This window comes from Haliaeetus albicilla, chromosome 16 (genome assembly GCF_947461875.1).
Source record: "Haliaeetus albicilla chromosome 16, bHalAlb1.1, whole genome shotgun sequence".
Lineage (NCBI taxonomy): Eukaryota > Metazoa > Chordata > Aves > Accipitriformes > Accipitridae > Haliaeetus > Haliaeetus albicilla.
In genome coordinates, this window is record NC_091498.1 from 21,398,275 (window position 1) to 21,422,299 (window position 24,025).

A 24,025-nucleotide genomic window follows, 5' to 3' on the forward strand; every position below is an offset into this window, starting at 1 on the left:
TCTATTGTTATCCTAGAACAGTTATACCTACAGATTTTACCTACTATAGTTCATATTTATTGCATACCATTTAACTTGATCATTAAGCAACTGATGGAAATTGTAGGGGAAAATTTGTGAAGCACTGAGCCACTCATCGTGAACAATTCTGACAGCAATAGGGCCTTGAATAAGTGATGTATATCTAATGTAACTGTTGGCTAGTTCTCATATCTTTATATGGCTAAATCATTTTTCAAATGGTTTGTGCTTTTGGGGTTGGTGTGGAGGGTGCGGGGGTGTGTGAGTTAAGAAACCTGCTTGAGTTTTATCACTTTAGTTACTGTCCTGATTGTCCAGGCAGAGCTCAGACTTCAGAGCTCAATGTGGTTGTACAAATTTTTGTGTCTCAAATCTTTTAAATCAACATCCTTGGTTCTGTAAACAATCCGTACAGAAAGAATTTGAGATCTGTGCTTCTGATCTACTGCAGTCAGTGGATATCAGCACACTGAGAAAGAGGAAAGTAGTGCAGAGCTGGCTGTGGGATGGCTGCTGCTACTGTAAAACAAAATACAGTAAATACAGGGAGTGAGTGGGTAGAGCGAATGTAGAACGGGTGAGCCTTAGAAGTGATGGGATTATTTGGTTACATAAACTAGGTAGCTTGATGATGGATTTAAGGGATGAGAAGATATTTGTATATTTGCATAAATAGAAGCATTAGATGACACTGGAAATGAAAAGACACTGTAATGCAAATCTATATGACAAAAGCACAATGTTAGACAGCTCAGTTGCAGGAATGCAGCTGATAAGCATTAGTAGTGACAAAAATCAGAATGTCCTTCTGTAGACTAATGTACCAAATACTTGATGTTTGAATCCAGATCATTTTTGACAGAAAGTACCTATATGTGGGATTTAATTAGAAGCAAATATAAAGTCAGCAAGTGACAAGTTGATTTGGTTACAAAAGTGATTTAGTTATTAGGAGGGAGAAGGGGACTACATCAACCCACTTCAGATCAACCTGAGGAGGACCATGAAAGACAACAGCAGTGATTTTTCTTCCCCCGTCCCCACCCTCACTGGAAAGGATTGTTTTGTGTTATTGGAGCAGTTCATTCCTACATGTAAAAAACCTTCTTACTATCCTGTGTGCAGTATTGTAACTGAGCTGAAAGTTTCTAATCCCTGTCCAGGATCCTTATCTATCATCTTCAATAATATGGTATATGTGCAGCACAACAGATTTTATAGTTCCACCAGTGAACAAGTCTTGTTATGCTCACACAAAGTAGCATATTGTTTTAAAGACAATTGTTTATGGCAGTTGTGACTCAAAATAATAGAAACTCGGCATTTATTACATTATCAGAAGGTGTGCCTGAGAAACAATACCTTCTGCTGTCTTTTGAACTGGAAATAGTTGTCATGCTCTTGCACAATTTGCTGTAATGATTGCATCTGTGTATTAAACATGGGATGGGAGTGGGGGAAATGTACATTATCACTAAGCTTCTTGTCTTGCTAATTTTACCCTGTAATCTTTATTTTAAAGCTTTTACTAGTCTGTTAGTTTCCTTGTGATCAACATGGCTATCTCTTTTGCCAAAAACAGTCACTCACAAAGAGAGGTCCAAGCTTTGATGGTCTCATTTGTCTGAATTCCATAAGTCTTCCAAGGTTAAGCAAATTATGATTTTGTTTTTTCAATTTAACTTGAACATAACTAGTCTCTTATTTTTTAAAATAATGATGTAATCTGTAGCCTACATACCTGATCCAAAATGAGAGGAAATAATTGTTCAGTAGAGTAATATTTTGCTCTTATTGAATCTTGCAGAGTTAGTTATGTCTAGTGATGGTTACTAATGCTGTGAGAATAGCCAAAAACACTGCATGATTTCTCTTTAGGCTAATAATTATGATAAAAAATGTATAGTAAATTTCACAGCTGCATAGTTTGCTGAATTTGAGTAGGCTTCAAGCACAGAAAGAGCAAGCATTCATAGTTTCCTTGTAAAGTAAAACTCATGTAAATAGCATTGACAAAGTAATGAGATCTGTTGTGTGTCCATCCCCTGTCCCCCTTCCGCCAGGAGAAGGTGATACTATGTGCTGAAGTTTAATAAATACATTGATTAGAACCAGCTTGGACATTTTGGTCCTAGTCCCTCTAGGTAACTATTATGGCATTTTTCATGCTCACAGCTTTAGTTGCTGGAGTTTAAAATGCAGCACAAGGTTTTGGATGGAAAAAAGTACTGATGGCTTGTCCTTGCAAGAGATGAATTTATACATTTTTAATTCAGGGAATTATTTCCCAATATAGGTCATATAATATTAGCCAACCTGGAAAAATTGATATCTGTGGATACACAAATAGGTAAAGTGCAAAGGGACAACTGTTTTAAATCGGAGCATCTAAAGTGAAGGGTAAGCTGATTGGGAAGAGAGGAATAATTTTTTTTTTCTTTAAGACTTGGTTGTTGATTAAGTGGCGAGATGTGAGTTTATCTGTAGTACAAACTAATGTTGGGTCTGGAACAGGCCATATAGCATCTCATGGAGCCACTTATGGACTGGATTTCCTATTCTCTTCCCTGTTGTGTAACTTGAAGGTGTCCCACAACTAAAATGGAGTTGTTCTTTATGACCTCTTCAGAGCTGCAGACAGTGTGTGGGATACCTGCACTTGGATGGGTAAACTTGCTGTCCTGTGGTTGCTGAGAGACTGAGGGGTGGCCTCAAGGAAAAAAAGCCGAAAAGAGGCTGAACACAAGATTCAGTATTCTAAGAGACTGCAACTGGCCCATAGTGCACAGGTTTGACGCCTTATTGTACAAAGCAAATATAATCTCGAAAGCTATGGATTTCACTGTATAAATGAGAGATTCCACTAGTAGGAACTAGAAGATAAACAGAGGGAAGTCTGCATAAGTGTAACGATAATCATATCAAAACCAAGTTTAAAGGTAGATTTCTGTAAAGCATACTATTGTTTAGCTCAGAGATGTAAAAGTAAAAAATAAGGTATGTAGTTTGTCATGAGAACAAAGGCTAGTTAACCAACAAGTCTGACATCCTATTTCTAAGAGAAGATATTGTCAGAAGAAGGAGGCATGAAACCACTGTAACTCAGTGAATTATGTAATCGTAGACCGTGAAAGACTTCTGTCTGTTTGGAATCTATTCCCTGCTGCCTGGCAGGTTTCTAATCCTGTATTGAAAAAATTTATGGAGCTAGAAGATGGCTAGAGTATTGCAAACTGCTTTTAACTCAATGAAAAATCTGAAGTCTAAAATCTGGATTATATATTTAGATAAATAGGGTGCTGTAGTCAGTTAGGAGGCCATACTTCCTGGAATTTGTAAAAATAGTTTTTCCCAAGGACAATGAAGTTAGATATTAAGAAGAATTTACAGGATGCAGTGCAATGTATAGTTACGGTCTTAATCATAATTCTGATAGCTGCTTTAAGCCTGATGAATAATGGTCTACCATGGTAAGAAGATAGACCACATGTAAAGGAATAAAATCTTGTATTTTTTTTATTAAGCAGTAATCAATCTACTACTAGTTGGTTGATTAGCCTGCTTGTCTGCTTCATTGTAAGAGATACATTTGAGCTCCTACTGCTTCAGAGATTTTTTTTTTTCTCCCCAGATCTCTATACTCAGTCAGATCTTGAATATATTCAGAAAAAGTTTAGCTTTAAAAAAAAAATTAATTAGTAAAGAGGAATTAGAAAGTGAATTATTAGAAAGTGAAAAATTCAGAATTTGGGCTATTGCATTCTGACCTGGATACTAACCAGGGGAAACTGAAGGAGCAACATCTACACTAAAATAAGTCAACTAAAAGCATTATTAGGCAGTACAATAGGTACCTATATCTCTTGTCTGCTTAAAGTTTACTTTGACGACTGAATTTTTTTCTTTCTCTTGATAGTCTGAGATATTTACATTTGAAGAAGAAATTAAATGATTGGTTATGGAGGTAGGACAGTGAAACCGAGTGCACATTAAGTGTACAAAACAAAGTGCAAGAATGTGTATTGTAGGGAGAAAGAAAAAGCAGGGAGCATATCTTTAATTTTAGTGATGATATTGCTAAGACATACCTGTTGTTCAAGCAATGGTAGTATTTTGTAATGCAGATATCACTTCTATTGATGGTGCTACATTTGGCTCTCAATTTTTTATCCACTCTACACAAACTTAGACAAATATGTTGACACCTCATGTATTTCAAAAGGGTTGTTGGAAAATCAGCCTCAACTGCTCTCCATTTGAAGTGCAGATGACTTTTGTAACATCCATCTCGGAGTGATGCTTTGTATGGTCTCTAACAAGTTAATCTGTTTGTGAAGAATTTTAATGCGTTGTTGTCTTTTGTCTAGTTTGACTAAAGTTTTCAGAGAGGCAGATGAGTCTTGAGCAGAAGGAGCCCTCAAAGGAGGAAGGTAAAGATAAGGGGATGAAATCCAACAGACATAGATATGCAAGGAGAAGGAGAGATAGTGGAGGCAAAAGAAAGAACACCTGAATTCAAGGGAAATATTGAAAATCCTTTAGCATATGCACCAAAAAGCATTTATCTTCTTAATTGGTATGAATATGCAATAGATCTTTCCCAAGAGAGGAAGACAGCACCATTTCCTTCTGTAGCATTCAGAATAGTCATAGTTAAATCCTTATAAAGTAAGTTCAACATGGAATGATGTTCATACTAGGGTATCCCTGTCTCCTGGTCATCATGATGAAGGTGGACTTGAACTACTTTAAGCTGCTGAACACTAAGCCAAGGCGCAAGTTCACCATTGGATTCTGTCACATTAGATCATCATGGCATCATTGACTTGGCAAAATTTAAATAATTTTAAAACTTGTACGTAGAGAAGAGTACAAAACTGCAGAAGTTACAGAGAAATGAAAGAATGAGAAAACACAATACTTTAACTCATATTAAAAAATAGATGGTGGAGTGGAGCACCTATCTCTTAGTAGGCGTATGCACTGGCATGATGAAACCAGTAGTTTATGGACCAAACAAAGGAAACTGTAGTCTGACTGTAAATGCACCGAGTGGACTGTTGAGTGAATCCATTCTGATTAGAAAGGGGCATTTCTCTGAGATATCATTTCTATTATATTATCAATTTCCCCTCTTTAAAGAAGAAGAGGAAATATAATGTATCATGGGAAGTAACTAAACTCCATTACTTTAGAATAGTTAGAAATGTTAGTTTAATTTCAGTAGCATCTCTTATCTCTGAAAGAATATCTACTCATAATAATTAGATGCAGTTCCTATCCAGCTTTTGGCCTGGGGAGTTCACAAGAAAAAAAATATTTAATGAAATTGTTTTAGAAATTCTGAAAAAAATGGATTCAGAATTTTACATATGCTGTGGGAAACTTTAGTAATGTGTCTACTGAAAGATACCATGTTGTACCTGGTTTAGAGTTCAAAGTAAGTAGAAATAAGAGAAATGCTCTTTCACAACCCAAATCACAGTGATTAAACAGTATCATGTTTTCTGATCTTTAAATGGACTTGACCTCACCTGGTGATCATAAGTCATTTACATCTTTTCCGTATAATGATGTAAATTGGCAAGGTGGTGATCAGAGGAGCTAAAATGCTGTAGTAATACCAAACTATTTGAAGATGCATTTTAGACTTGTGAATTCAGAAAAATAAGTGTATTGAAATATCTGTTGGGTAAGATATCGGCACACTTACCTATCAGAGCTACTATCACCTTTTTTGTTGCTACATTTGTTGCTTTGTAGTAGAGTTATGATGGCATTAATTACATGTTCCTAAACTCAACCATGAAACTCCAGTTCTCAATTGCAAGCAGAAAGGTTGAGTCCCCCAGATTTTTTTGTGTGGCTTTTACTTTGTTAAACCAAATTCTAACTTGTTATAAACTATAAATCAAAACTGCATCTGAAATACAGGGTTGTAGACTAAAGTGGAAGCCATTTGCTTAATCTATAGCCATTCTGTGCTAGATGCTACGTAACTTTTGTTATACTGTAATGGTAATGCGACATAGTGTCCTTGCTAGAACCATTTCTATGTTACTTTTCATTTTAGCTACCTAAGCAATTTTAAAAGTATTTCTATCTGTTTTTCAATATGTATATAAGTATTTTCCTCCTCTTTAATCGAGGAAAAGCTTTGGTGGAAAATAGAGTATTCGTAATACATTCTGAAGTTCTAGGTTAAATTTTTCTTACTCCTAAATACTTTTTATGTAAGCAATTTTAAGTTTTCACATCAAGACTCTTGCTAATGAAGAATAAACTAGGCCTTGTTTACACATGGGAGAGGAAAGGGTAAAGGAATACATGAAACTCTATAATTACACCATTTCCATGTGAAGAGCTCATCCATCAAGTAAAATACTCTGTATGACGGTTTTGCAGCTGATGGGACTATATGCCAGATGCCATAGGAACAAAAAAAAAAATTGAGTGTATTGTATCAAGGCACCTATTGCTTTCTAGACAAGTCATTTTATCTGGGAATCAGAATAGTGGTTACAAATTTCTATGGAGAATACCGGAAAGCTATAAATATGGATACAAGTGACACAGCTGTGTGTCCCATTTTTGCTGTGTTATGCCACTATGTTCACTGTGGTGAATAATGCTAGCTGAGGCTGCACTGGGTTTGGTTCATCAAGTAGTTAGTCTAAGTTTCAACTTCTCCCTCTTTTCCAGCACAAACAGCATGTATGAACTTATTAAGTCACCCATGTCCAGATTTGCTTTTGGTGAGCTAGGGTTCTGGGTGTTTAGGAGATACTCAAGATTCTTATTTGTATTTGAGGTTATCAGAATACTTTAAAAATACATTACTGTGTATTACTGCTTTCCCATTCTCCATTTCTGTGTGTCAGAGATGTAGTGAGGGTATTTCAGGCTTGTGATGTACTTGGATACTATGGTTAAAAAAAAACAAAACCCAAAACTACAACCAAAAAACCCCCTCAAACCCCCTCAAAACCCAAACAGCAACAAACAACCCCCCCAACACCAAACACCCCCCCTTGACAAACAGTCACCTCCCACCCCCCAACAACACCCATCCACTTCACTTAACCTTAAGTGAATGCTAGGCTTGACCATACCATCACACTCAAGAAACACAATCAGACTTGCAAGTGGGTGAAACACTGTGCAGTAGATCATAGGGTCATATTGAAGGAACATCAGGAGGTCTCTAGTGCAACACGCTGCTGGTCAGACATAGTCAGACCAGGTTGTTCAAGTTTTTATCCAGTCAGGTTTAAAAACCTCCAAGGATCTAGACTGTACCTCAGGCAACCTGTTTTAGTGCTTGACTGCTGTCATGGGGAGAGTTTTTAATTTTCATACATCCAGTCAGAGTCTCTCTTGCTTCAGATTATGCCTGCTGACTTGTACCCCTGCTATGTATCCCTTTAAAGAGCTTTGTTCCATCTTCTTGATGACCTCTTCATATGTATGTCTGATGTCGAGACGATTTGAGCTGTTTGGCTTAATCAACAGGGTTAAAATTGTAATTTTAGGCAATTCAATTTGGTGAGCACAGTGCTTGAGGGAGGAGAGAAAGGAAATAATTCAAGTACCTGATTTTGAACAGTTCTGCTACTGTCTGTGTCCTTCTAGTGGAAGGATAAAGGTCACACATTGAAGGAAATCAGTGGAAATACAAGCTGGGGGAACACTGATCTTTCTTTACTAAAACTGAAAACACAAACAAGTAACAGAGCAGCCAACACCAGTATTGTTCCTAATAGTTTTTCAGAAGTGGCTTGAAACCATGGCAAACTCACACCAGGTGAGCATTAAGGAGCTGACAAATAAGGTTTTCTAGTGTCATTTTTTGTTTGTTGTTTCAAAAGTTCATGTTGCAGTGTGATGGTTTGCCAACTGAACATTGCTCCCTGGTGTGGTGACCACCCCTCTGGCCATGCTTTGAGTTGCTATGATTAGGTCATGAGAAATTCAACTCTCAGCTATAAAGGAATAAGATCAGTGCTTTAGCACTGATTTACTTAAGCTCTATCAAGTTAATGGTGTGCAAATAATTGTAAACAATTGGATAAATGGGAGTATATATACTAATCCAGTGTTCAGTAGACTTCTGGGTGCAGTTGATGGGGACTCAACCTTTTTTTCTGAAAAAAAATCTGTTCAAATCCTAATTTGAAGCTGGATCCAACAGATGAGACTGAGGGTTTATGGCTATAGTCTCTAAGCATTGGTGGGCTATTTTGTCTAGTGACTTCTGTTATTGGTATCTTTAGATTTCTGACTTTCATGAACATAGACTATATTTAAAGAATGCTACAGAGTCTGTAGAAATACTGAGGATTTTTGTAAAGAAGATGTAAATGATCCTGGAAATGCAGTTTTTAAAATCTTCTTTACCTTTGTTTTCAAACTTAAAATATTGTAGCTTAGCTTCAGTTGAAAGTGACATGGAGGAGCATGTTTTCACATACGTTGAAGATGTCATGAATAATCTGTAGGCTGAAGCACTGACACTGTTACTGCTCAATTTCTGTAAAGAACTTAATGTTTGTCACACATTTTTAAATATGCATAGCTGATGTGTGGATAGACTCTTTTTGTCGGTGCCCAGTGACAGCACAAGAGGTGATGGCAAAAACTGAAACACAGGAGGGTCTGTTGGAACATAAGGAAAAACTTTTTTACTGTGAGGCTGCAGGTGCCCTCCAGAGGTCCCTTCCAACCTCAGTTGTTCTGTGATTCTGTGGTCAGCTGTATTATGCTTCTTAATTCATTCAAATATAATTCCACTTTCACTATTTCTGTATTGGGTTGAAACCAACCTTAGTGAAGTATTTCTTCTGAGAAACATTTTTTTCATACCTCTACAGAATTGCAGGAGCAAAAGAATGTTTTATGCTCTCTAGCTTAAGAACTTGGAGTAATGAAGTTTAGCCATGTACACATAAATTTTTTTTTTAAGACTTTCTTTCCTACTATTACTCAATAACAAAACCTTTCCCTTGAGCATGACGTATCTTAATAAAAGAAGAGGGTAGGGACTTAAGTAGGCAAATCTTACTGGTTATTTGAAAACTTTCTAAATTTGAGTGTAATTTAAGGTAAGCAGATAATGGCTAAGGAAAAAAATGTCTTCAGAGACCTGACACACTGATCTGCCACAGGATTTTAAATGGTTATATAAACACTTCTATTAATTGAAACCATCAAATTAAAGTTATGACAGTATGTCATGTTGAAAGAAGTACAAGTCTGGTTAAACTTGAGCAACAGAATCACTAAAAGGAAAGCAGCTTGAGCATGAAACAAACTAATGAAATACTATTTTTGCTATAAGACAAAGGTAGAAAAGACTCTATGAGAGTTCAAGTTGAGTGTCAAAACAGGGTTGTTTTTTTCTTCTTTTTAAAGACGACTAAACAGGGTGAGAAGAGCTATGGAGGTAAATGTAATGTGAAAAGACCTCTCTCCTCAGTTTAAAAATGTCAGTTTTTAATGGAGGAATAACTGGGAAAAAGGGAAAAAAAACAAACCTACACCTCAACTAGGAAAAACTTAAACCAAAAATATGGGGAAAACATTTAGTGAGCTTTTCTTTTGCTGTATCTGGCACTACTCAGTTCAGCTGTGACTTCATAGCACTGCTTTTTTAATTCCATCCCTAAAATGTAAACATACAGGGATGTTTTTCCTTTTGCATTTTATGACTGAGATTCCAATGCTAGCCGTTAGCACAGAGTGATTTTTAGCAAAGGATAAAAGTGATGGGTGCGAGTACCATCTGCAAGTTGTCAAAACTAACATGCAGTTGGATCTAGCCAGTAGGAACAGAAAAAAATGTTAAGTTTTTCTGAGCAGTTTATGTTTAAGGGGTAAATCTGAAAAACTAAAGATGATAACTTTCATCTAACAATTGATAATTATTTGCCACCACATGGTCTCTAATTTTGCTTAATTAATTATTTCTGCAAAATTCTCAGAAAAAAAACTTCCAAAGAAAGAACAGTTCTTGAATGTAGATCATTAGTGGTCTTTAGTCATAATAGCTCTATCTATAATGGTGGTCCTGTAAAGCTGTTAGGTTTAGACTGTGTCCAAACAGGGAGTTCAGCCTTCTCTTGAACTTCAAAAATCCCTTAACTTGCTGTGTGAACCACTCTAGCTCACTTAAAACTTAAGTTCCAGCTCTTCAGTTCCGATTTTCTGGGAAACTAGATTTGCATGCAAAGCCAAACTTCTAGCACTCCATTTTATGTTGTATGAGAAGAACTTTAAAAACATAGCCAAGAATTAAGTCTTGAGCAGAAGTGCCCACTTTCAAAGCACTCTCATCTTACAAGTCACCCAGACTCCTAGCTGCGCTTAGTGTTGTTCTGATGCCTGCATGGTGATACCTTACATGCTACCTGTCTGTCACTTTTCAGCTGCTTACAGCTATTTTATCCTTTTTAACTGGTTCAAAGTGGAACCAAAAATGCACTTTCTCCAAGTGGGCCTGTAGATTTCTGATGATGAATAGTAGCTTTCTCATCACTATAGTAGCATCTAATCTTCAGAGTGTAGATGGAGAGACCAGGAGCTTGCTGCCCCAAAACACTCACTAAATACTCTGCTAGAAGCATAATAGGTTCTTTCATATCTTTATCTTGCCATTGATCACTGAGAACACAATTAAAAAAAGAAAAAAGTATAATATATGGAGCAAGGAATATGCAGGAAGAAGAATAATTTTTTGTAATCTTAATCTTAATGAGAGGTCCTTAGAAATTGCTTGAAGTAGCTATTAAAAAGATGGAATCTAAGGACTACAAAGTTTGTTGTGCTTCTTAATGATGGTATTATTGGTGAGCCAAACTTAGAATAGGATGTTACACAGGTACAATGTTACTGTTGGCGTTGCAAAATCATGTGTTCTGCCAACAAGCTTAATACATGATTTTTTGTGACTAACACATACATATGTAACAATAACATTGTGTGAATATTAATTTAGTAAGTTTGAAAAGTGAAAGCTAGCTCAAATCCTGTACAGCTAATGTGTACATCTTTCCACTGGCTTGTTCAGAGTAAGTTTCTCAACATGGTGATTTCAGATACAAATAGTCTGCATGACTAGCCAAGAGTGACCTGGCTCAGTTTTCTAGAAAGGGTTAATTCTCGCTTGATTGATTTCATTTGAATTACGTGCTAGTTCTTGATATTTTAACTTGTGCAGCGAAAATGCAATTGAAGCAGGAGGAACTAAGCCAAATAGATTCATACCCCTGACACGTAATGCTATTTAGCCAGAGTCAAAATTTCTCTCTTGCGCTCAGGAACAGCAGGAAAGTCCCTTGAATAACATCCAAATACCTGAGTAGTTCTACATTTTGGGGTAGTGACATGCTTTTGACAGCTATTTAAATGAAGGGTGAGTAAGCTGTCCAGTGTCAATGAAGTTTGATCAGATACCACAGGTAGAGATGGGGTTTGATTTGTAACCTAAAGTATGTGGATTCTTTTTAAACTGTACACCAAAGATCATTATTAACTGATGACATATATGCCCTACAGCAGTTAACCCATACTATATTTCTATAATCTGCACCTTTGTGAGACATAACATGGAGCACTGAAAAAAGTAAAAAATGCGTGTTACTGCTAATTGAAATGAGTGAATTTTGAAAGTGGGAGTGCTTTTCCTGTTTTATTTGAAGGAGAACTCATGGAACAGCTTCTTAGTACCACCTTGGAATATTGCTTTAGTACTCACAAAGTCTTTGAATTGCAACCAGACCTTTTGCAACACTTCTGCTGTTCTGTGACTTTGCTTGTTTGAATACTAAGGGAAGGTAGCTGTTCCTTTATGGTGAAATTTGAGATCATGTTAGCCTCTTGTGTATTGCCTGACAGGTGAATAAAAAGCTTTTAGTTAGTGACTAAAGCATTTTTCAATGATTTGGTAATAGCCTTTGTTCTCCAAAGACAAAGCTTGAGTTTTATTTATAGGCTATAATCTTTGGTACCTCTGCACGTTGTTATCTAATAAAAGATACTGTAATCCCGTCATTGACAGTAGCACAAAAATAATCTACTTGTCACTTGTTAAAAATAATTGTATGTTTTTATAACTGCAAGTTACAGATTTTTTTTTTTTAAATCCTCGATACTGTTCAAAAGCCATAGTTTCCCCATGGGTGATTTATTCCTAAAGCTTTTATCTACTTAAAAAAGGAAATTTCATATGTTACAAAAGGAAATTTTGTTGAGAAGGCTATTTTCTCTAACAAATAATGCTTGTTTCTAATAGCTGAACTTGTCTTGGATGGAAATAAAATCTAACAGTCTATAACAAGTTCATACTGATTTACTAGAAACTGTTAGCTTTCAAAATTGAAAATCTGTAGACTTCTATGTGCTGTTTCCTGAAAAGCCTGTCTTCCAGAAAAATAAATTACTATTTGAAACAACACGTCTGCTGAAGGGGAGCTAGTGTGGTGAATCCATTGTGCTGTGCTAGTGAGTTTAGTGATGCTAGTATAATATGACAAGCAACGCGTTCAGAGAAAATACTAGGCTGCTACGTTAAAAAAGCAAGGCTCTGAGACTGGCCTTCCTTAATTGTTAATCTGAATCAAGTTTCTCTCTCAGCCCCTGTGCTTTACTAAATTTCCTCCCACCTCCATATTGACAGTGTCATTAAAGTGTTGTCTACAGTGAAGCCTTTTGCATATACACTGCTCTGTATCTGACCAGATGCCTTAATGATGCATGATCTATGCTCTTAAATGAGAAAAGCTTTTCATCATTCCTGAAAAGTCATTCTCTTCTTCTTTGATTAATTCTCTTAATGATGTTCAGGCTTTGGCTTACTTTAATGTGTCATATATTCCAAAAATAGTTTAGACATTGAAACAGCTCTCATAATAAAGTATTTGCAAGTCCCTAAGCACAGGTGGAGAAAAGACATCCACTGCCCTAAACCTATTGTGAGGCTGGAAAAAACAACAATGTAAGGGCAGCAGCTGATCTTACAGGGCAAGTTCATTAGTATAAAATTAGCTGTATGAAGATGCAAGAATCAGTGGAATAGAGAGGCAAAGGAACTAATTTAAATAAATACATTAGAAGAAAGTAATATTTTTAAAGCCCTTCCATGCTCGTTATATAAAGTTGGTATAGATAGTTCCATCTTTGATCGATAACATTTGCCAAATCGGAAATGGAGTATAGGAGTAACAAAGGGGACTGATACTGGTCTAGAGATGCAAAGATAATTCTTAATTAGTTAGAAATCTTCAGGGTTTTTGAAATGGTATGAAGATTAATAGAAATTTTAAATGGATTTTCAAGTGATGTAGTGAGCAATAAAGTCAATTAAAACATAATGACAGAGTGACCAAAAAAAAAAAATCTTTTAAGCTCTTTTTTCTTTTTTTTTCCATTTTGTCTGGAAACTAAAAACGAATGATCAGAAAGGTGAGAAGCTGGCAAGACGATAGGAAATCTATTGCAATACGCTGTGATGTACTACAGACAGAAATTGCCACAGGCTAATCTGGCTGTCAGACTAAATGCAGCTTTCCCCCCGGCCCCCCCCTCAAACCACAAACACCATTCCTGCCCCTCCACCCCAGGATTCCTGAAACACTTATGATTTGTTCTCTAGTGCTCTTCACATAACAATTTTGGGGATATATGTAACCTTAAGACATAGTGAGGCTGCAGAGGCTTGAGCAACCATATCTGTAATGATCATTGACATTCAAAATTATGAGTATCCATGGTAGGACTGTAAGCATGTGGAATTTTGAATCTTTTCAGGCAATGGTCACAATAGGTCCTAGAGGTAAGCAAATATTTTGATCTGCAGCAATATTCAGTTATTCAGTGGGGAGGTTTGCTTGACCTGTAATGAAAGTATTATTATTTATATTTAATAAGTACAAATGACAACCTAGATTCACCCTATTCAGAACCTTCCTAAAATCTGATTGCTGCATTTGCTAACAGTGATTTAAGGCTGTACTCACCATATTTCATAAATATGTATTGAGCATTGAAAAGATTATGTAATCAGAATGATGGTGTTGCATTCATATTTTGCAGACAAGTAAATAAGGTGGTCACAATTTAATTTCAGTGGAAAAGTATCACAAATGACAGTTTTGCTGGTTGGATCTTACACACCTGATCTTTATCTTCTACAGATAGCACTGAACCTTTATGAACCTTGATGATTCATCAGTTTGGATCCATCTAGGGCATCTAATTTTTTGTCTCAGAGTTTGTGATCTTTATTTGACTAATATGCTTGTAAATGTTAATGCAGTTTCCACAAACTTCTGTTTGAGCATTGAGTGTTTATAATTTACCATAAAGTTCCAGCACAATGCTTGGAAAGGGTTGGGCTAACTCCCAAAATCAGTTAGCTGAGTTAGTTGCTAAATAAATCAAAATGGGACCTAATTAAAATACTTACTAAAATAAATATTTGCCGAGTGGATTGGTAAAGAATTTCAAGTAACTGCACTTAAGTTACTGAGTTTTAAAAAAAATCTCTGCCTGCTCTAAGAAGTCAAATCCTGAAATGTTTGTCTAAGACAAAATATTATGTGCTGATGGCACCGTCTGAGACAATGGCAAATTTCTGAAATTGTTGTAAATGTTTATTTAAACAGTCTTAGCCCATCGTATGCTTTTACTATGGAGGGACTTCTAAATATACTGGTATGAATAACTCTTCATTTTCTGTACCTCAGAGTGATTACTGTGCTTGTGTTGTAGCAGAAGGAGTTTTGGAGTCTTGGATCCTTCCTCAAAGAGAAACTGTGCTGTTTTGCCAGCCTTGAAACTGATAAATACTGTCAGTGTTGTTCCTGAGTTCCTCTAGGACTGGTGGCCATATGCTTATTAAGATACCAGTATTGGTTGTACTACTGTTGTTAATCAGACAGGTCACTTTTCTCATGACAGTCTGTTACAAGCCAGTCTTAAACATATTAATCAGCGGAGGCAGTATTATATAATTAATTCTCTAGGTACATTTAGCTTAATTCCCCAACCAGACCTTGTGTTTCAGCATCAAAGATGCATGGCAAATTTTATCAAAAAGATGCATTCCCTTTGAGCTGTTACTCTGTTTACAGACATTCCTAATATAATTAAGTCAGATTCATAATGCCTGTCACAAATGACAAAAGTAATTAATTCTGAAATCTGGACTATGGGACTTTATGTGGAATACTTACCTTCAGGGGATTATGTCTCAAAAACATTTTGGGTCATCGTTTATTGTGTCTGAGTCTAATAGCATGCCAGGTTTTGTAGGGTTTCAATTATGATATTTGAATAATGTAGGAAGCAAAGAAAAAGTAATGGTTCCATGCATTAATTTCAGTCAAAACAGAAGGAACACTTTGCACTGGGGGCTACAAACAAACTAACTGTGATATTCCGTGAAGCCTGCAAAACAAAAGTAGGTTATGTTTTCAAAACTGGGTGAAAGTTGCTCATGCAAACAGGCAATTAAAGAAATCAATGTGACTTGCGTGCTGAAATACAATAAATGCACACCTACACATTTTGTTTTTTTCTTTTTTTCACCTCTAATTGGTTCAGAATGTTTCTAAGACTGTGTATGCAGTATGGTGTGTTTTTTCAGGTACTAAGTTTACAGTAATGCTTGAAACATGTGGCCAAAAGAATGAAGTCCTTCATAAGCAAAAATATATAGCTGTAACTTAAACTGCTTGCTTCAGACACTGCTATCTGCTGTAAGCGCATCTCGGAGCAAACAGAAAGTCCATGCTGGTGTTGAGTCATTTTCCCTCTCACACTTGAATTTCCCAGTCTTAGAAGTGGAACTGATGATTTGTCCCTGTTCATTCTTTAATCTGGTGTTCAAATTACCTAGTTCAGTGATACTGTATCCACTTTGAGGTGGTTACATCACTTGAAGTGGTTTAGGACACTTCATTCTTTTCATTGGGACCACCAAGTGTTTAGGTGTGCTACAAAATGACTGCAGCTGTGCAAAGAGCAGTGATGCTTCATCTCCTCTCTCAAGTCTGGTTTAAGTAGTAGCTTGATACTTTAATCTTTTCTAAGCAAATTTTCTTAGAGGCAACTGATGTATTTTTCAAGCACCAAAGTGGTAAGCTATATGTGTGTGTTCTTCTTTCTATTCCTGAAGGCTTCAAATAAAGTCTGTCTATATTTGCTGTCTATATTATGGTGTATAGTATTTGAGATCTGGATCCACAAAACATCAGTAATCTTGGAAGATTCTTGTAACTCTATTTAAGATCTATGCTACTAGAATGGCAGGAAACTTCTCAAAAGCTTGGAGATAGTATCTCCTGATTTAATAGCTAGAGGCAAAGATTTTTATAGTATAAGTTAGGAAAGCTTAGTCTAATATGACCAACTCATAGTTTGACTGTGAGTTTGAATAATTCAGTGTTATTTGCTTTTCTTATGCTTTTTCTTTTCTTTTTATTGTAGACCTTCTGCATATTACCAGTTCCTGTGCTTTTTTATTTATTTATTGATAACAGTTGTTTTTAAATTCTGATGCATTGTAAAACCTGATTTATTGTCTTTATGCAACAATAATTAAATATGTAGACATCTAAAAGTTACACTGAGTCTCTATATTTCAAACATTGTTGCTTAAGGGTAGAAACTTTGAGCTGTGTTCTACTGCCTGAACAGATTAGTTTAACCTGCTAATGACACCTTTTCTATTTTTGCCACTTCTTGTATCATTATTAGTAATAGTTGTCATCATTATACTGGATTAATTGCTGACTGTACGTGACTAAACTGTAGTTTTCAGTTTATAAACCAGTGGTAACTTGTGAAGTAAACTGCCAGTGTGCAGCTTCTAAATCTTTCAGAACAGCCAAATCTGAAAATGTCTGGCTTTGGATACTGCCTTTAGACTCTTAAATCTTGCTTGTCTGCAACATTTGGTATTTAGGGAAACATTTTTTAATGAGGATGACAGCAAAACTCCAAACTAATATTTCAAAAATGGTTATGTAAAATTAAGTAAGTAACTTTGGGGTGAATTTGTTCAGTAATATGCTTGAATAAGTAAGTCTGTGATTGGTTGTCCTTATGAAAAGAATGTGGCAAAGTACCGTTTATTGTGTAAAACTGCAACACAGTTCATGAACTCCAGATCACAAATACTCTCACGTGAGAAATGTGGAAGCTACTTGGTGTGGCTTTCACTGTAGTATTGAAGTCAGAACATACTTTACAATCAGAAAAGAAAGGAACTGTATTTAAATTCTTTTAAAGATAACATAGCAAATGAAAGGAAGGTTTGCAGACACTAAGAAATGGTATCCAGCTCTACAGTAAATTAAGCAGACAAAGAGGAATATATCATGGGTGGCTTGATGAGATGCCGTCTCTCTGGAGTATTTAAAAAAAAAAAAAAAAATCAGTGGAAACACATTAGAGACCATGTAGCAACCATCTTGTTGTCTAGGGGTATAAGCTATATGACCCACAAGGCCCCTTCTTTTCCTGAAGGCCCTTTCTTTTTCTGAAATGTATGATTCTGTCTTTCAGTAACTAAGCCCATTTTCCTTACGTTTCTCTAACTTTGCCCTGATCTTTTCTTTTCTGACACAGGAGTTTCACAACTGTTTCAGTTAAAAGCAAGCGGAGTTAGTGAGAGAAAATGTAATGATTTATTTATTTATTTTAAATGGACAGATTAGACTTCTTTGTGAGTTCCATAGTAAATGCTCGGTCAAAAAAAAAAAAAAAAAAAAAAAAATTGTGAGCAGCAAGCAGCCCTCACTGTGGAACTTACTTTAGTGTTAAACCCAGGCAGCTTCACATGTAGGAACCCATAGAATAATTGTATGCTGCTGATAACTGAGAGAATTTGCATTGGTTAAGTGTTTTCCTTCCATCAACAACTGGCTCCAGGCAAACCTACCTGAAGTTCCTTTTTTCTGAAGAACAGTTATGCTCAGGGTATATACTTTAAGATGAGTAACTTCGGTCTAGGCAGTTCCAAGATGGAACAAGTTAGGGGCTAAGACAAAAGTCTGACAACGCCAGCATATTAAACTGCTGAAAGGGCTAGCACTGTAGCTGCAGCTTCTGAAAGGAATTGTCCACGTGCTGCATCTAGTCTTTCTGTACAGGGTAAATAAAAACATGCTGCTAGAAAATATCTTGACCCTCCATCACTGTTTTCCTTTCAGTTAACAAGTGAACTAATGCAAGGCCCTGAACCACAGTGAAGGTGCAACTATACCAGCTACCACCATCCTCAGCAGTTTGTGAAGTTGATATGCCTCCTACAGAAGACTGAGGAGAATCATGAGCTTATGCCTAAAGGCAAGCAGCAAGTCACTTATACTTTGGAGTATGTAAGAACATACTGAGTGTAAATTAGGTATTTTACATTCCCTGGGGGTGTATGAATTGATTGTGGCCCTGTAAATTGGGTTTTCTCTTTTGCTTTGGGCCAGCTGATGTGCCCATAGTAACTGTAGTAACTGCCTCGCTTCTTTTAGGAACTAACACTTTTCTAACAGGCTGCTATTTGGATGGAGGGATGCTTGCTAATGGAGTGAGGGGAAGAGAAGAAGTTGCAATGCCATTCCCTTGCCTACTATATACATATTACACGCACACACACACACACTTACCTGTGCTGAGCTAAGCACAGTCCCTCCCATGGAGTCATGTGGTAAAGTGAAAAACGACAGGGAGAAATTACTATGACAACCCTACAGTGAGTATATGGAACATATGACTCACTGCAGCTTTTTGAGTTCAGTGAGTCAAATCCATAAGCAGCTGGCCTTTTTGTTTAGCTCAACGAGTAAAATGGAGTAACAGTCCGTTTATGCTCTGGAGTCTGCCTGATGTGTTTATAGGAAAAAATATCCAGCATGTGTGCTTCTATATGACTTTTTATTCTTTTAAGCATGTATAAGGAAAAGTGACAGAAACGAGATAATGGAATTATTATATCTTCCCCCCCCCCCCCTCCCCCCAGTGGTCCTTTTCTGTATTTTTAGGGCATCTAGAACTCTTTCTCTCTGTTAATGTGCCTATAATTTTCGGTTGTCCTATTTTATCTGTAGCTCAAGTGACAGAGGCTATTAACCTTTGACAGTGAGTAGCAAATGATACACAATGGGTCAGCTGCAGACAGTTTACAACAGGAAGCTCTCCTAGGCAGCTACCATTTTTTTGTTATCTGTATGGTAGAATTTCTAAGTGGTCTGATGCAGCTAAAATACTGACTGTGAAATGGGTTGTGTACTGCCTGCCTTTTCCTGCCTGAAGAAGCTGCCACTTGATACACACGTGCTGGAATCCCCTGTATTCCTTCCTACCTGCAACACTTTTGCATGGGGGGAGATTAAGGGGATGTGAGCCCTTAATCTTGATTTATTAAAGTATTCTTTGAGCTTCTTTGAGGTGCCCTTATCCTCAGCCAAAAGACAGTTTTTCTTCTGTTTCGTTTTAAACAACAAATAAAAACTTTAAAAGTGCTGTTGATTGCTGTTATGACTTGCTGTTCACCTGACTTAGCCATTTGTCATAATGGTCATTGTGGTCAAGTTGTAACCAGCAAAATACTTTGAGATACTACCTGTGGATTTACATTCCAGAGTAGAATGACAGTTCTGAATAAGGAAGCCCGTGAATGTATTTTAGGTTTTGTTCTTTTTCAGCTGGAGACCTGTGTTAAAACACATTGATGGGATATCTTCTCAGGCGCTACCCTGTGAATTAAGTTTGTGTACAATTTTTGTCTCAAGATGCAGACGATAACCTTTATATCAAGCAATCCTGTAGTTGAGAAAACTATTTCAGATGTTTAATGACTCATTATGTTCATGGGAGCACAGATATTTGCAAAACAAATTAAAATCGTGATTGTGAAAACTCAAGTTTTGCCCAAATATCCAGATATTTTTAAATGTTGTAAAGAAAAAATTAAACTGCAGTGACTGCAACCAAAGGAAGAAAGAATATGACTGAACTAATGCCTCTCACTTCTTGTGTTGCTAAAATGTACGTTATCTTGGAACCTGCGTGCGTCCCAATGCTACAGCCACAGATACGAGGTTGTATCACCAGTGGTAGGATGCTAAGAAAAGTTAGGTTTCAGAGTTTCTAAGACTGATTTGCACTGTTTGTAAACAAGATCATACTCTTGAATACACTTCAATTAAAAGAAGTGACAAGAGTCATCCATTTGGAAGCACAACTGTTTTTAGGGACAGAAGTCGGGGCTGTTGGGCATTGCTGGAAATCACCTTGAGTTGTGGACATGGAGAAGACAAATCTCCATTGTGACTGAGAATGATGTGGCCTTAATCCTGAAGAGAACGTAAATGGCTTTCTGTAGTCAGATCAGGGCTGACTCCTTGGGACTGCACTGGTGGCACTTAATGTTCTGCAGCCTCTCATATTGACAGTTACATCCACCTTTTGCATAGTGGTTTCATAGTTAAGGCACATCACAGGATGCCTCTTTTTAATGCAAAATCCTGCAGAGATGTGAACTGAAGAATTCATCAGCAAAAATACTGCATCCTGACTGGGCAGGTCTCTGTACTTGCCTCTGATGTACCGGGCCAGAACTCCTATCAGAGATAGGATGTAGAGTAGATCATTCTCACACCTGGTCTGGTTTGGTGATTGCTGTAAAAAGACACCAGGATGTGGTAGCAAATTCTCTGCTGCTTTCCTTGGTGTATGCTGTAAAACTCTATTTCAGGACAAATTTAAAACTATGGTAATTATGCATCATGTGGGATGCTCTTCCATTTTACTTTTTGGTAGCTGTTTGAAAGTGAGTAAATGACTTAACAGAATTAGATTCAGGGACAAAAGCATCAGAGACCTTGTCACTCTATTAATTTCTTTTCACTGGAGTTACAAAAAGTGGTATTCAAATGTGATCTATTTATCCTCGTTTATTGTTTAATATGTTCTGCTGTCTAATTTTTGACAATCTTGTCTATGCAAGTGTGCCTACTTAACAAAAAAGCAAAGTCAGAGATGAAGAAGTCTCTTAACAGTGCTGTTCACACCTTCGGGGTAAGGGGCTGAGATGCTTATGCCAGTTAATCCCTCACTGCATGTTCAAACAGGGTGCAAAATAGGCATACAGTGCAGTAGTCTAAAAGGAAATTATTTTCTCCATTTACTATTCTGAAAGTAAATGAGTTGATTTTTCAGTGAATGTGGGATTCATCTGAAACTTACATTCTGGGCCCTTTTTTACATAAAGCAAGTAAAATCCTGAATTATTCATGTTTTTCTCATTTCTTTCAGTGGTTGGTTATCCTGGAAGGAAGGAAACTAGAGTTTGTTCTACAGGCACTCTTTCTTTATTGCTGTAATGGGAACATTGCACTGGTAATTATAGTTTTACTAATTATACTTACTCATTTTTTTTAATCCTCATAAGAAGAATATTATTTAAGTCTGGTTTGCTGTTTGACACTGTAGCTAAGTTATGAATTGTAAGCAGGAAAGAGGTCAAGTCTGTGTGATCTTGTCCTTGGTGCTGTATTAGATTCCTGGGAGGTTCCTTCAGAAAGAAGGCTCAGTCAGTTTTGAATAATTCAAATGGTCTACAGACCTTACGCTTGTGCAGTGCAAATATGCATGTTACAGGAAAAAATTGTAGAAGGATTTCTAGCCCTAGTACTGGTTGCACCTTGCTATCACAGTTGTTTTATTGCTTTGTTAATAAAATCCTTAATGTCTTTCTGTCAAGTTAATTCTCACTGATAAATGTAGAGGACTCTCTATTTTGTTCTGCTTAGAGATAGTGTTTTCTTTTCTAAAGACAGAAATAGGCTTGTTCTTTCTACACAGAGAATATAGAGCCAGATCCAAAATACTTCTGAAGGAAGATGACATTCTCTTTGTTGGTTTAAGCAGAGGTTGGATCTGGCTTGTTATTAACAACCTCAGAATTTGAACACATCAGCAAAGTACTAATCCTAATTCTAGATTGTCATCTGATTCCTGTGGTTTTCCTAGGCAAGTTACCTTGTTTTACTCATGAAGTATTGGAGAATGAACAAAATCCCTTTAATTGCTTTAAGTTTATGTATACACTTGCAATTTATTTGAACATTTAATGTGTGCAAAATCAGAATGGCTGACAGTGGGTAAGACGAAGGGCAAATAATTATACAATATCATGACTAATTGTGTAAAGTTCAGTGAATTTTAATGATTCTTAAACATGCAAACTGAAATGTACCCAACAAAGAATTTATGTTCCATAAAAATCACCATTTAGCACATACATAAAGGCAGGAAGGGTTCCATTCACTGCGCGTAGAAATCAGGTAGCTGGTACTACATATTGCCAATATTGTTAATATGAAGTCTTATAATAGTTGTGACAGGAGTTGATGCTGAGGCTGCAAATAATTAACTCCTGAATATCCATGGAGCATAAGAAGTTTCATAGATGATAACCACACATCAATTTCTGCAGTAGCTTTTTAACCCCCAAAGCTTCCTTTTGTATTTGAAAGCAGCCAAAACTTTTTAAAGGACAGTTCTATTATCTGGAGTTAACATGACCTCATAACATGGTGGGCTGGATCATTTATAGGAATGAAATGGCAAGACTGAAATTGGTGCGAGTGTGCTAAAGCATACCATCTGAGACTGCAAGACCTGAGCTTCGTAAGAAGTGAGTTTTCTACGACACTGTCATTACTCTGTTTACTCTCTGTGGAAAAAATGCTTTATTGATAAAGGAAATTCCAAAAATAAAAATAACAACCTATGTCTCTTGATTGCTATGGGTGGACAGTATTAGTAGAAGAGCATTAGTCTACTCATTTGATGAAAGAAGACAAGTGCACAGCTGTTTCTCAAGAAGCTTGAATTCATCCATTGAGTTGTATGATATTAGGTAGGTGGACTCCTCTTTTCTCACTGAGAAATTTGTCTCTTAAGGAAACTGGCTGAACAACCACTGGATTGCTTGCTTTCTGCCAGCTGTAATTCATATCTTACCACTGTAGTGCATGCCTGGGTATGGCAGTTATCTGATTGTTTTAAGATAGAGTGCTTTATTATACTTCATGTTAGTGGAAATGCTTCTTGCATTGACATTTGGTAATTTCTCCCTTTACTTTTTTTTATAAATGATTTATCAACTCTGTTACTGTTTGCATGGTCTTTATTATGCCTCCCAAAAGATTTTTCCAGAACTCTCTTTTGCTTAAGGACCACAGGAAGAAGATGAATGAAGTTCAAAAAGGCCAAGTGCAAGGTCCTGCACGTGGGTCGGGGCAATGCCAAGCGCCAATACAGGCTGGGTGGAGAATGGATTGGGAGCAGCCCTGAGGAGACGGACTTAGGAGCGTAGGTTGACGAGAAGCTCAAGATGGCCCTGCAGTGTGCGTTTGCAGCCCAGAAAGCCAACCATATCTTGGGCTGCATCAAAAGAAGCATGACCAGCAGGCTGAGGGAGGTGATTCTTCTCCTCTGTTCTGCTCTCATGATACCCCACCTGTAGTACTGTGTTCAGCTCTGGGGCCCCCAACATAAGAAAAACATGGACCTGTTGGAGTGACTCCAGAGGATGGCTGTGAAGATGATCAGAGGGCTGGAGCACCTCTCCTATGAAGACAGGCTGAGAGAGTTGGGGTTGTTCAGCCTGGAGAAGAGAAGGCTCCAGGGAGACCTTACTGCAGCCTTCCAGTACCTAAAGGGGGCCTAGTGGAAAGCTGGAGAGGGACTTTTTACAAGGGCATGTAGTGATAGGACAAGGGGTAATGGCTTTAAACTGAAAGAGGGTAGATTTAGATCAGATGTAAGGACTCTTGACTGTGAGGGTGGTGAGGCACTGGAACAGGTTGCCCAGAGAAGCTGTGGACGCCCCATCCCTGGAAGTGTTCAAGGCCAGGTTGGATGGGGCTTTGAGCAACTTAGTGGAAGGTGTCCCTGCTCATGGCAGAAGGGTTGGAACTAGATGACCTTTAAGGTGCCT

The 24,025-nt window shown here is 37.1% G+C and overlaps 1 long non-coding RNA gene across 5 annotated transcripts in view; it reads left to right on the plus strand.

Annotated features, from left to right (window-relative positions):
- The window catches only part of LOC138689289 (uncharacterized), a 350,596-nt gene that overhangs the window by 83,153 nt on the left and 243,418 nt on the right, over nt 1-24,025 (plus strand). For all 5 annotated transcript variants that reach the window (XR_011328161.1, XR_011328158.1, XR_011328157.1 and 2 more), the window contains exons 2-3: nt 18,234-18,369; nt 21,334-21,417. This is a non-coding gene — a long non-coding RNA (uncharacterized lncRNA). The remainder of the gene's footprint in view (nt 1-18,233; nt 18,370-21,333; nt 21,418-24,025) is intronic.